Here is a 12473-nt window from a genome sequence, read left to right as displayed (position 1 = left end):
GAAATATCAATATATAGTAATACAAACCCACAACAAAAACAAAATACAAGAAAGGGCTCAAATATATAATCTTATCTCTCATATTAAGTCAATAAATAAATATTTCAAAAAATTACATAAGTATTTACAAAATACTTTGGTGAATAGTTCTCAAAACTTTCCTGGTTCAGATAATAAATTATACAGCCACATTACTTTTCAGTTATTGTTTTAGCATATGGATGGACTTGTTTTACACATCCCTTGAAGTGGCAGGATCACAGCACTGCCATATCCCCTTGGAAATGGAAATGGAGGCTATTTGTTGAGCATGGTACAAAGGATCACTCAATTTGGGTGTCTGGGATGAGACATGGAGTAGTTTCCTACTAGAACTGAATCCCTCACTTCTGTATGGGTATCCCAGAGAGAAATAAATTATGAAGGTACTATCTTTTTACCTATTTTGATGATTAACAGCTTAGTCTACATCCTAAGTAATATGTTCCATAATTAATAAACATAAAACTTTACTACAAAATAGGCAACGTATGACTCAACTATATTTCCTACAGAATGATTAAATTTTATTGTTAATTATTAAGGTGATATTATGTAGAGACAAAAATGTCAACATATAGCTCTCATTGTGCCCAACAGAGGTGGATTCTTCCTTCATTCTGGAATACAACATCATTTCAGAGAGCGCATGATGAAACACTTGTACCAGTAAGGTACCACAGTGTATGAAATATAGGCTTCATTTAAATAGCACGATTAGGCCTCCCCGTGGCTTAGCGGGTTGAGCACAGTGCTGTGAAGTTGTCCACAGCCTCTACAGTGCAGGTTCGATTCCTGGCCGGCCAGTGAGATTCCCACATGGCATGTCAGACCTCTTCTGTGGCACCTGCTGTTCCCCTCAGCAGTGCTTTTGGTCTGTCTGCCCGTTCTGCTCCCCGCTCTGACTCTAGTGAATCCTCTCACCCTCCTGCACCTCTGGCCTGTACCCCAGCTCTTGTATAAATAAAAATAAATAAATAAATCTTTAAAAATAAATAAATAAATAGTACAATTAAAAAAAAGTCATAGTCACACTAGAAGTGAATCTGAGAAACTGACCCAAATTTGAGAAGACCAAATTTACACTTCTTCTCTTTGATTCCCCAAGTTGTCTGTTTACATGGTTGGATAATTTGTCCTTTTTAGGTTATCTGTATTACAATGACATGCTAGATAAAATTTGATTATCTTATTATCTAGATTATCTAATCTAAAACTCTTTAAGACTCAATTTCTGTATTATTAGTTATATTCCACCTCATAATTTCCTAATGTAATTGTAAATTTTTTTATTCATACTACAAATAAACATATAAATCTTTTCTGAATCAAAGTCTGTTAAAATGTTCACAATGAGGAATGCAATGTCTTATAGGACAAGTTAAATATAGCAAAGAATATGATTTTATGCTGTGTGAATGCCAGAACCTCACCTTTTTCTTTCTGTTTATTTTGTTGTCACCAACTGAACTAATTTGTATTGTATCAGTGTCTTCCAGATTCTAAGGGACTGAGTTTGAAATGTTCATTATTTCAACCATTACTCTTCTGTTAAGTGACAATTTATTTCAACTATATTATCCAGGGATTAAACTCACTACTTGGAGACAGTACAAAAATTAGAATGTTTCTGAGTACTCAGTTAAAGTTATCTTATCTGGGAGAGAATTTTCTTTTGCCAGGCATAGGAAACTAACATTATCAATTCCACCTTAGCAATATGTATTTTCTAAACTATGGAATTCCTCATAAATGCTCATGTTATCCTTGTGCAGGGATCATTATAATCTAGTATGTATCATCCCAATTTTAGTATACGTGTTCCCAAGTCAGCACCTCATTACTATTTTCAGGATTGGAGTTTCCAACAGTAATGTTATGACCGGTTTAATTCTGGTTTATCATTTCTCCCTTTCTCCCATAGAATGTTCTCAAGATCACCTGGGTGATTAATGAGGATCCCTACTTTTAATAGGCTTTGGATACAATTTTTCTCTCTCCAAGTTCATAAGACTTATGGATATGATGCTTGGCTTTTCATTTTTATCCTTCAGGGAGGCAAATTCTCCAACAGAAAGATATCAGAATTCTAATTCATCTTTCTGGCTCCTTCTGGTCCTTTTATTTTAATTTTATACATTTTTTACATCATTTTTCATTTTTTGCACAATATATGCATTTTCATCTTGGTTATAGTCCCCATACAATTCCCATCCCCATTATTTTGACCCTAGACCTCCCCGCCCCCATAGGTAGTATGTCTCTGGTTTATAGTTGCTTGTTGATTTTGATTTTTACTTTATTATAATTCATCTTTTTCCTGGTTATTTTTGGGTCTTCTAAATTCCTGCTATGAATGAGACCATCCAGTGTTTTTCGTTTTTCTTTTTCTTTCTGGCTTATTTTGCTGAGCATGATCCCTTCCAGCTCCCTCCATGCAGCTGCAAATTGCGTGAGTTTTTACATCATAACCTCATTATCCCCTACTATCTCACTTGTTCTTTATACTACTGATAAAACATTTTTATCCTGTCAATAGATTCTATGGATGACTGATGGATTAATATTTGTCCTATGTTGTATTTTGAATAAGAGTTTTAAATACTATCCTTCATCTCATCATCATTTTTTAACAATTTATTTTTTATTTATTTATGCATACAAGAGCTGGGGTGGAGGCCAGAGGTGCCGGGAGGTGAGAGGATTCACCAGAGACAGAGTGGGGAGCAGAACGAGCGTATTGACTGAAATACACTTCTGAGGGGAGTAGCAGGTGAGACAGGAGAGGTCTACTGGGCCATGTGTGTTGGCTCAGGGGTGGGGGGAAGCAAATATTGTCAAAAAATGTAAAAAATGATAAATGTTGGGCCTCCCCTGGTGGCGCAGTGGTTGAGTGCTGGGCTGCGAAGCTGCCCACAGCCTCCGCAGCGCCGGTTCAATCCCCGGCCACCTGCAAGGTTCCCACATGGCGTGCAGGCCTCTCTTGCTGCGCCTGCTGCTCCCCTCAGCAGTGTACTTCTTCAGTTTGCCTGTTCTGCTCCCTGGTCTGGCTCTGGTGAATTCTCTCACCCTCCCGTGCTTCTGACTGTACCCAGTGCTTGTGTAAATGAATAAATATATCTTAAAAAAAAGAAAAAAAATGATAAATGTTAAAATAAAAAAAAAAAAACTTTTTTTTTTAAATTTAGACAAGAGCTGGGGTACAGGCCAGATGTGAGGGAGTGTGAGAGGATTCACCAGAGACAGAGCAGGGAACAGAACAGGCAGACTGACAAAATACACTGCTGAGGGGAGCAGCGGGCGAGACAGGAGAGGTCTGCTCACCCAATTATCACTTTTTAAAACAAACTATTTTTGTCTTTTGCTTATAAGAAAAACAGCACTAAATTTCTCCCTCAGTTTGAATAAATTTTAGACAGCTTTCCTCCTAAGTCTAGGTCCCTGGACTTCCTTTTCTTAGAACACTTACTTTACAAAGCTTGCAATTGTAAATTTTTTTCTCTGCCACTTTGAGATGTAAATCTTTCTTATTCTTATAGTTTATATTTTTTATTGAAATATCGTTGGCTTAAAACACTGTGAATGATTTAGGGACATATGCTCACTCTTCTTCAGATGCATATTATTAGATCATACCCACCACCAAAGAACCCATAATCCTTTACCATAATCCACTGGACCTCTCTTTTGTTCCCACCCTTAACTCTCTCCTTCTAGTAGCCTTAATTCTACAAACACATTTTTTTTGAAACCTCTTGACAGGAATGTGTTTCTCAAGGACCTGATACCCATCTCTTTGACACTGCAATCATCAAGAAAGATGACTTCCCTATCTCTCCAGTCTCTGTGGGAAGGGGGATGCCTAATTTCTATAAACACCAATTAGCAAATGCATCTCACCTAATCATGCTGATCAACTGCCCTTTCATATACTGATCATTAGATTCTTCCAGCTCATCCAAATGCTTATAAACTTCCTTTTTTTTAAATAATGCCTTTTTAAAAAAGATCTATTTATTTATTCATTCAAGAGCTTGGGTGCAGGCCAGAGATGCAGGGGGTGAGAGGATTCACCAGAGACAGAGTGGGGAATAGAACAGTGAGACTGACTGCTGAGGGGAACAGTGGGCAGACTGGAGAGGTCTGCCTCGCCACATGGGTTTCTTCCTGGTCAGCCAGGGATCAAACTCATGCTGCAGAGGCTGTGGATTGCTTCATAGTGTGGTGCTTAATCCCTTGTGCCACCAGGGAGGCCCTGCTTACAAACTTTCTTGACTTTTGTTTCAAGAGAGTTCAGTTTAAATCCTTTCCTCAACTATAACAACCTTGATCTCTATGGCAATAGTTTTGAATAAAGTCTTCCTTACCTAAGTACCTGATGCAATTTTTCTTTCACACTTAAATAAAAGCTATTTTAAATTATTTTCTGGAGATTTATACTTTTTATTTATAATATAATATTACATATATTTACATTTCTGTAAAGATAAAATATCAGCAGCCAATAGAACTGAATGAAAAGTAATTTAATTTTGCAAAACATGTTTCTTTCAGGCTCTTAATTTTATTAAATATGAAAGACCAATATAAATTCTTGTATAATTCCCACTTTACTTAAAAATGCATTATCAGCAAATTAAATTACCAAAGTCATTTTGTAAGAGGCAATGATTGCATTAAAAATTAGTCTGAGAACAAAAAAGTGTAAAAATTTTAAGCTATTACTTACAATGCTCACTTTGCTCTGTGGGTAAACAAATCTATTTCAGTGGCCAGAAAATTTTGAAATGGATACAAACATTTTCTCAAAAAAATAAGCAAGGCCTATCTTATTTTAAAAAAATGCAAATATGACTCAAACTGACATGACATTATTACTAATCTAAACTAACTGTTTACACCAAAGACCCTGTTTGTCCATCTGAATTAATTTTAATCAGCTTATATGGGAGAGAGTTTTTGTGTATGTGTGTGTACGCAAATGGCAGTGAGGTGGGTAGGAAAGTAAAAAAGAAGACTAACTAGACTGTATTTTCATTATATACAAAACATGTACTGAGAATCAATGTGTGGTAAAAATGAAGTATTATAGACCAGAAAAAATACTTGAAATTGGCATTTTATGAGATTTCGATTTGTTACAATTACATTTGATTGAATCTCACAGCTACAACTAGTTTGATCACAGGTTTTTCTCCCCCATCTTGCTTATATGACATTATCTATATTTTACATAAATGCAATGGTTTGTAAATTTATGCATCTCCTGGGCATCAGAATGTCATTCACTGCGATACAGAAATATTGAATATCAGTCACCTTCCATATTCTGCATCGAAAATACCAAGATTGTTTGAATATGATCCTGAGTGTATCATACCATAGGTTTTTACTTAAAAAAAAAAAATGGAATTCAAAGACAGAGAGGAAATGAACTGCAAAATGAGGCCTGTTGATTCCATCCTCTAACTCTTAATTTTCACCGCTCTTTCCTTCTCCCCCTTCCTTTTCTCTCCCATTTCAATCTGATGAGTATAAAAACTGAGTAGTTTTCTTATAAAATAAAAATTCATGGAAACAATGTGTTGTTTTGATGACCCAGTAACCATTTATTGAGTGACTATTGCAAGTCAGTCTGTATTCTATTGTAGAAAACAGCTCAGGAAAGCAGTATTTTTACATTCATGTACAGAAATATATATATACAACTTTTAAAATCAGTTTTCTTATTTCATTGGCCCAGATTCTCAAATAACTTCTGTTAAGGTCTTTTGTATTCAGGATTGAAAGAAAAATAAATATTCCTTTTAATAAGCCACTCCTAAAATAGAAAAATGGAATTAAAATATTATGCATACTTTTTCCACTAACTTGAAACATATTGTGGATTCATTATACTCATCAATTTTTAACATATATTATTTCTCTGGTTGAATTTCTTCATTTTACTCAAATGTAAAGACCTCTTTTCTGTAAAGCATTAACATTAATTAATGTCCATTTTGTTCACTTGGTTTAACTATTTGGATCATTACTGGTACAATTATTTATTAAGCAGGGTTGTAAGAAAGTTTACAAGTTCATGACCCCCTCTCCTCAAAATCCCTAAAACACATTCTCCAATAGACACACCACAGTTTAAATGGGCAGGATCACACACACAGAGAGCCATGCACAAGCCATATGTTATCAAAAGATAAAATATTTTAAGGGGAAAGGCAACATACATTAGCGATCTCTTAGTGCACAATGTGTTCCCATAAATCATTAGGTATGTTCAACTAAGGTGGATATACAGAGATCTCTAAAGTTATTTGAAAACAATACTGTCTAAATAGTGACAGCACACTATTTTAGTAATATATTGAATAGTGCTTTTGGGTCTTTAAATAATTTATGCTCTTTTCAATGAAAAAGGAGTTAAAAATTCTGAAAAATACAAGGTCATCATATATTTTAATAGAAAAAGTGTTATTAATATGAATACATTTCAACTTCTATCAATGTTTTCCTCTTCTAATTTTCATTTGCTTGAAATATATGTTGTGTTTTTTGGTAACTTGATGTAAGAAAAATCTTAGGGGAAATAAGTCAAAAATAAAGTACCCATTCTTACACATTGTAATTGGTGCTTCACATACAGAATAAAAATTGGTGTTTGGGGAAATTTCTTTGGTATTTCATTTTAATAGCTCATCTTTGAAAATACATTTGAATGAATCGTTATCACTGATTTGACTTAAATTTTGACCTACATCGATAAATTTTAAAAAATATGTCAGAAGCTAGATACTGTATATCTTTTATCATCAGAGTAATAAAACTCTATCAATTAGTTACTCAGGAATCAATCATTCTAAGCCAATTAGTCATAGTTATAGATAAGTATGACTCATCATCAATGTTTATAAAACTCAGTATAGGGCCTCCTCTGGTGGCAAAGCGGTTGAGCGCTGGGCTGCGAGGCTGCCTGCAGCCTCTGCAGCGCCGGTTCTTTCCCGGGCCAACGGCGAGGGTCCCACAAAAAAAAAAAAAAAAAGAAAAAAAAAATCAGTATAGTTATTAATGGTTGAGGGTTAAAAATTCTAGACGTGACCTTACTTTGACAGATTGATACATTTTTCACAATGCAAGTGAATAATAATAGATGTATAAATACGTGTGTAAGATCTTATGATATTGCCTTGAATAACATGGGTTAAAAAATGTGTACTTTGTATATTACACCAGTGGTTACATCATGACTGCCTTTTAAATATCTGTTTAATTTCAAAATTTAGTGGAACAATTTGATCCCTGAAACAATCTATTTAATAAATTAGGGTAATCAATAAGAATTGGTGTAAGCTGAACTTATTATATTAGAAAATTTACTTCATGCACAGTACTAACACAAATATCAGAGGAAAGCGTTTATTAAATGATTACTATACATATTACTTAATACTGAAAAATTAAATAAATTTTTATTGAATAAAATTTTTGGAAGAATGTCCTTCCATTTTGCTCAAAGAGCAACATCTCAACTTTCCTTACAGCTAAACAGTATTCCATTATGTATGTATATGATATTATTTTTAATATTCTTTTTAGGTATTATTTTTATTGCGGTGATATTGGTTTATAAAACTGTATCTGATTTAAAGGGAAGGGTTCACACCTTTTCAGATATATGTAACACCAAACCTACCACCAACACACAAGTAATTGTCCATCAGAGTCCTTTGGGCTCCTTACCCTATACTTCCCATTCAATTCTGCAGATTTCTAACGTTTGTTTTAGTTTAGTTTTGTCTGTTCCATTGTTTTCCTTGTCTACATTCCACATAGGAGTACAATCATTTTGTATTTTCTCTTTCTTATTTTACATAGCATAACCCCCTCCATTTTCTTCTATGTTGTCCCAAATAGTCAACATAGCTGAGTAGTATTCCATTATGTTAATATAGCATACCCTCTTAATCCATTCGTATGCCACTGGGCACTAATTTTGTTTCTACAACTTGACTGTTGTAAATGTGCTATAATGAACCTAGGACTGCATATATCCCTAATTATTAGTTTTAGCACTCTTCAGGTAGGTAACTAGGAGTGGAATTGTGGGTTTATTTCTAGATTCCATTCTGCTTCCTTGATCTATACTTTCATTCTTATATTAGTAGCACATTTCTTGAGTACTATAGACTTCTCTTAAAAGAAGACCCAAATTATAACAAGCTGTCTAAAATTTTATGTTTTACATGGCAAGTCTCTCATTATATAAGGAGAATTAAGGATAAATTAAATTCAGTTTATTTTATTTTTTTAAAGATTTATTTATTTATACAAAAACCTGGTACAGGCCAGATGTGCGGGAGGGTGAGAGGATTCACCAGAGACAGAGCCGACAACAGAAAAGGCAGACTGACGAAATACAACTCTGAGGGGAGCAGTGGGCGAGACAGGAGAGGTCTGCTGCACATTGTGGGATTCTCGCTGGCAGGCCGGGATTGAACCCGTGCTGCAGAGGCTGTGGACAGCTTCACAGTGCGGCGCTCAACTGCCTGATTCACCAGGGAGGCCCTTTTTTTTTTTTTTTTTTTTATAAAGATTCATTTATTTTTTGTGTATAAGAGCTGGGGCACAAGCCAGAGGTGTGGTGGGGTGAGAAAATTCACCAGAAACAGAGTGGGGAACAGAACACTCTGCTGAGGGGAGCACGGAGTGAAAAAGAAGAGGTCTGCTGCGCCATTGTGGGTTAGCTTCCTGGCAGCCTGGGGATCAAACTCGTGCCATGTTGCAGTGGTGGGGCATAGTTTCATAGTGCTGTGACTTAATCCCTTGTGCCACCAGGGAGGCCCAAATTCAGCTTCCTTAAAACAACATATAGTGATTTGGATATAGGATTCTGCAAGTAATTAAAAGAGCAGCAGGCCAGGGCAGGTGACCTTAGTTGTCTTACCAATATGATCAATCATCACATGAAATAATCAGCTAAAGTCCATTTCTCACATCTCAGTCTCATTCCCTATGTTTGGAATAGTATTTTGATTAGTTAATTTCTAAAAATTCTTTCTAATCTGGCAATTATTTATCAATTGTGAGAATAAAATCAATTGATCAACGCCTTATTACCATATTAAGAAAACGCATTTATATATACCGAGTTACGGATTTAAAATAAAGAACTAGGTTAGGTATAGGCCTATCTACCCAGGTCCCAAAAACACTTGAATTAGCAATTTATAGTGATATCAAAATGAGTTATTTTGGTAATCTTTTTCATGATACCAAGTCTTACTTTAAAGTGATCCAGCTCTGCCTAAAAGAGTAGGCAGGACTATTTCTTAATAGCTAATAAATTTTATTCTAATATTATATTAATATATTATAAATATGTGTGCATATATATAGATATATATATATATATGTAAAAAAATCAGGACAAAACATGACACCAGTGACACTTACGATAATGCTTTTTTAAAATGTAGACTAATATAGTTCACAGGTCTATCTTTATTTGATGTGCAGTTAAAATGGAGGGACCTGGAGAAAACAGGCTGCCTGTTCAATGACTAGTCTGATAATGCTGAGTATAGAGAAAACCAAACTGATTATCTTTCAACAAAAGGTACTCATAGAAGTTAAATAGAGATTAAAATGAATTCCATTAAATTTTCCCTAGAAGCAAATTATTCCATGGGTAAATTTTTTTATGCATTAATCCTATTCTTAGTTAGCTACCCTACATCAAATGCATAAAACAAACTAACCTTGGGTTCCACTGCCTTAGGAGATAATGGTGTGTAATTGTGAGCTAATGACCTTTAGATGTCTTAAATAACAAGTAAGTTTATCTTGTCACATAATTTCATATTATATTGTAAAATGCAACCACTTTCCTAGTTTCATTTTTTATTTCAAGTTAATTTTTTAAATATTTACATGAATAAAATATTTTATATAATTCTAATTTAAAATGTTTTAAATATTGAAGATCATGGATTTTTTTTGAAATAGGGCATATGTGCTGGGATTTGGAAGAGAAAGAAAATTGAACACATTTTAATTATTGTTCTACTTTTCACATTTAATTTTATAATTAGAAGTTATTATAGATTTCCTAATTGCATTTATTGTATTTATTTTGAATTTGTAATATCTTCACTAAATAATAAAACTAATAATTCAATGAAACTTTTAAAATCTCCTTTTCACTATTTGCCCCTAAATATAATTTACTTTCCAATTTTATTGATAATTAATCAATTTTACTTTAATTTTTTATTATTTTTAAAGATTTATCTATCCATGCATACAAGGACGGGGGTACAGGCCAGAGGTGTGGGCGGGTGAGAGGATTCACCAGAGACAGAGTGGGGAAAAGAACAGGCAGATCAACCAAAACACACTGCTGAGGGGAGCAGTGGGCAAGCCAGGAGAGGTCTGCTGTGCCATGTGGTTATCTCCTTGGCCGGCTGGGGATCAAACTTGTGCTTCAGTGGCTGCAGACCACCCTAAAGGTTGTGTCCCAATCCTCATGCCACCAGGGAGGCCTTTAATCAATTTTATTGATTCAATTACAATTTTTTCTTCACAGATATGTTTTTAATATTTGTAAGTCCTGCTTTGCTTTTTAATCTGTGATTCATTTGTAGTACAACTCATTAGCACTCTCATCAGTTGATTAAAAAGGTTGTTGCTGGTTGTTGTTTTTTTTTTTAAGAATTTTTTTCTTTTTTTTTTTTAAGATTTATTTATTTATTTTATACAAGCACTGGATACAGTCAGAAGTGCGGGAGGGTGAGAGAATTCACCAGAGCCAGAGTGGGGAGCAGAACAGGCAGACCAACGAAATACACTGCTGAGGGGAGCAGCAGGTGCAGCAGGACAGGTCTGTCGCGCCATGTGGGACCCTCCTCTGGTGGCCGGGGAGCAGTTGGGGATCCAACCGGCACTGCAGAGGCTGACAGGCAGCTTTGCAACCCAGCGCTCAACTGCTGCGCCACCGGGGAGGCCTTCTGTTAATTGTTTTTAAGAGCTACTTTGGTGATTTCATTGGGATAGAACGAAATTTGAATAAAAGAAATAGTTATCTTTTTTGACAATACATTTTCAAGATATATGTAAATGAATTATTTTGTAAATCTTGATCTGTATATCTGTATACTTTGAAAAACAAAAAGTGTTCATGTCTAACTAGCTGAAGAAAGTACATATGTGATACTGACCTATACTTCCAACTAATCTCAACCAGAGAGGAGATATTTACATTCCTGTCTGAAGGAAATGTGTAACTCAGGACTTGCTTCTTGCCCTGGTCTACTCCGTCAAACACACTCTTTCCATGGAAGAAGTAATTAATATAATAAAAGACACTTAAAAGTTTTGATATATGTTGGTCTTCATTAACACAAAACTGGAAAATGGAGACTCTCAGTCACTAACTTTTGAGTTCTTAACTATATTTTAGGAGGAAATATCTTTTAATTGTTTACATTTAAACATGACTGGATAAGACTACCTCACTTTCCTTGTTTTATATATATTCTACCGTGTATGAAGACTCACTTTAGATATAGTTTCGGACCTCTGTTGCAAGTTTCTAAAATCAGACATGATTTCAAGTTTGGACATTTGGAGAATCTTGTTTTTTTTTTTCTTTTTCAGTCTCTGTTCTTTCACTAACAATTGTTGGGGAAGCATTGCTCTTGAGAAAGCCTCTAAGAGTATGGTAAAACAAAACAACTAAGCAATGATAAAAGCTAAAAACCAAAAAGCTTTTTTCACAAATTTATACAAAGGTGCTTCTTTTGAGTGATATTTTTCTGTTAATTTTAGGATACTTCATTAGCAGAAGAAAAATGAATTGCCAAAGCTGTTCTGGAAATGCCAAGTTTTTCAAGAACACTTAATAAAGGGAATAGAATAGCTTTTTAATTTTTGTTTAGATTTAGATAAATCTTATTTAATGCAGTAGGGACAACATATTTTTAAAATTGTATAAAATCCAAGTTTCTTATTATTCTCATGATTTTAAATATATATTATTTGATTTTCCATATATTAGCTACACAATTAAATTTTAATAGTTTTTGTCATTTCATTAACTGTATAAGAAATTTTGGTAACTATATTCAAATAATTAATGGAATTTTCTGAATTTGTATTTTAATTTTTTAAGAGCAGTTTTGTTCTTCATGAGTTTTAGTTCAAAATAAAAAGGAATCAGTTGTTGCCTCAAGGTTAATACAATTATAAACAATGGCTCCTTCTTCTACCTTCGGGCAAGTTACAGAAGTGGGTCAGGTGGACATTATGAGGAATTTTAATATTTCTTTGACTACTTCCCCTGAAAACTACTTGCATTGTTGCAATAAGGTTATCACATACTCATCACCTCACACTTGCTCTATTTATCAATTCAAATCCTGAGAGTGGATTTTTATGTG

General features: G+C 34.3%; 1 protein-coding gene and 1 non-coding gene across 6 annotated transcripts in view; both read right to left on the bottom strand.

Annotated features, from left to right (window-relative positions):
* Nucleotides 1–12473, bottom strand: part of SGCZ (sarcoglycan zeta) — an 874970-nt gene that overhangs the window by 256799 nt on the left and 605698 nt on the right. The gene's annotated exons all lie outside the window — the stretch shown is intronic.
* Nucleotides 1770–1875, bottom strand: LOC119258328 (U6 spliceosomal RNA). The gene has a single exon (XR_005128196.1). It is a non-coding gene; the product is annotated as a U6 spliceosomal RNA (small nuclear RNA).

This window comes from Talpa occidentalis, unplaced genomic scaffold, assembly GCF_014898055.3.
Source record: "Talpa occidentalis isolate TD23 unplaced genomic scaffold, MPIMG_talOcc4v2.1 talOcc4.4, whole genome shotgun sequence".
NCBI classification, from domain to species: domain Eukaryota; kingdom Metazoa; phylum Chordata; class Mammalia; order Eulipotyphla; family Talpidae; genus Talpa; species Talpa occidentalis.
The sequence above is the reverse complement of the archived record's forward strand: the minus strand, read 5'-3'. Positions and strand labels throughout refer to the sequence as shown.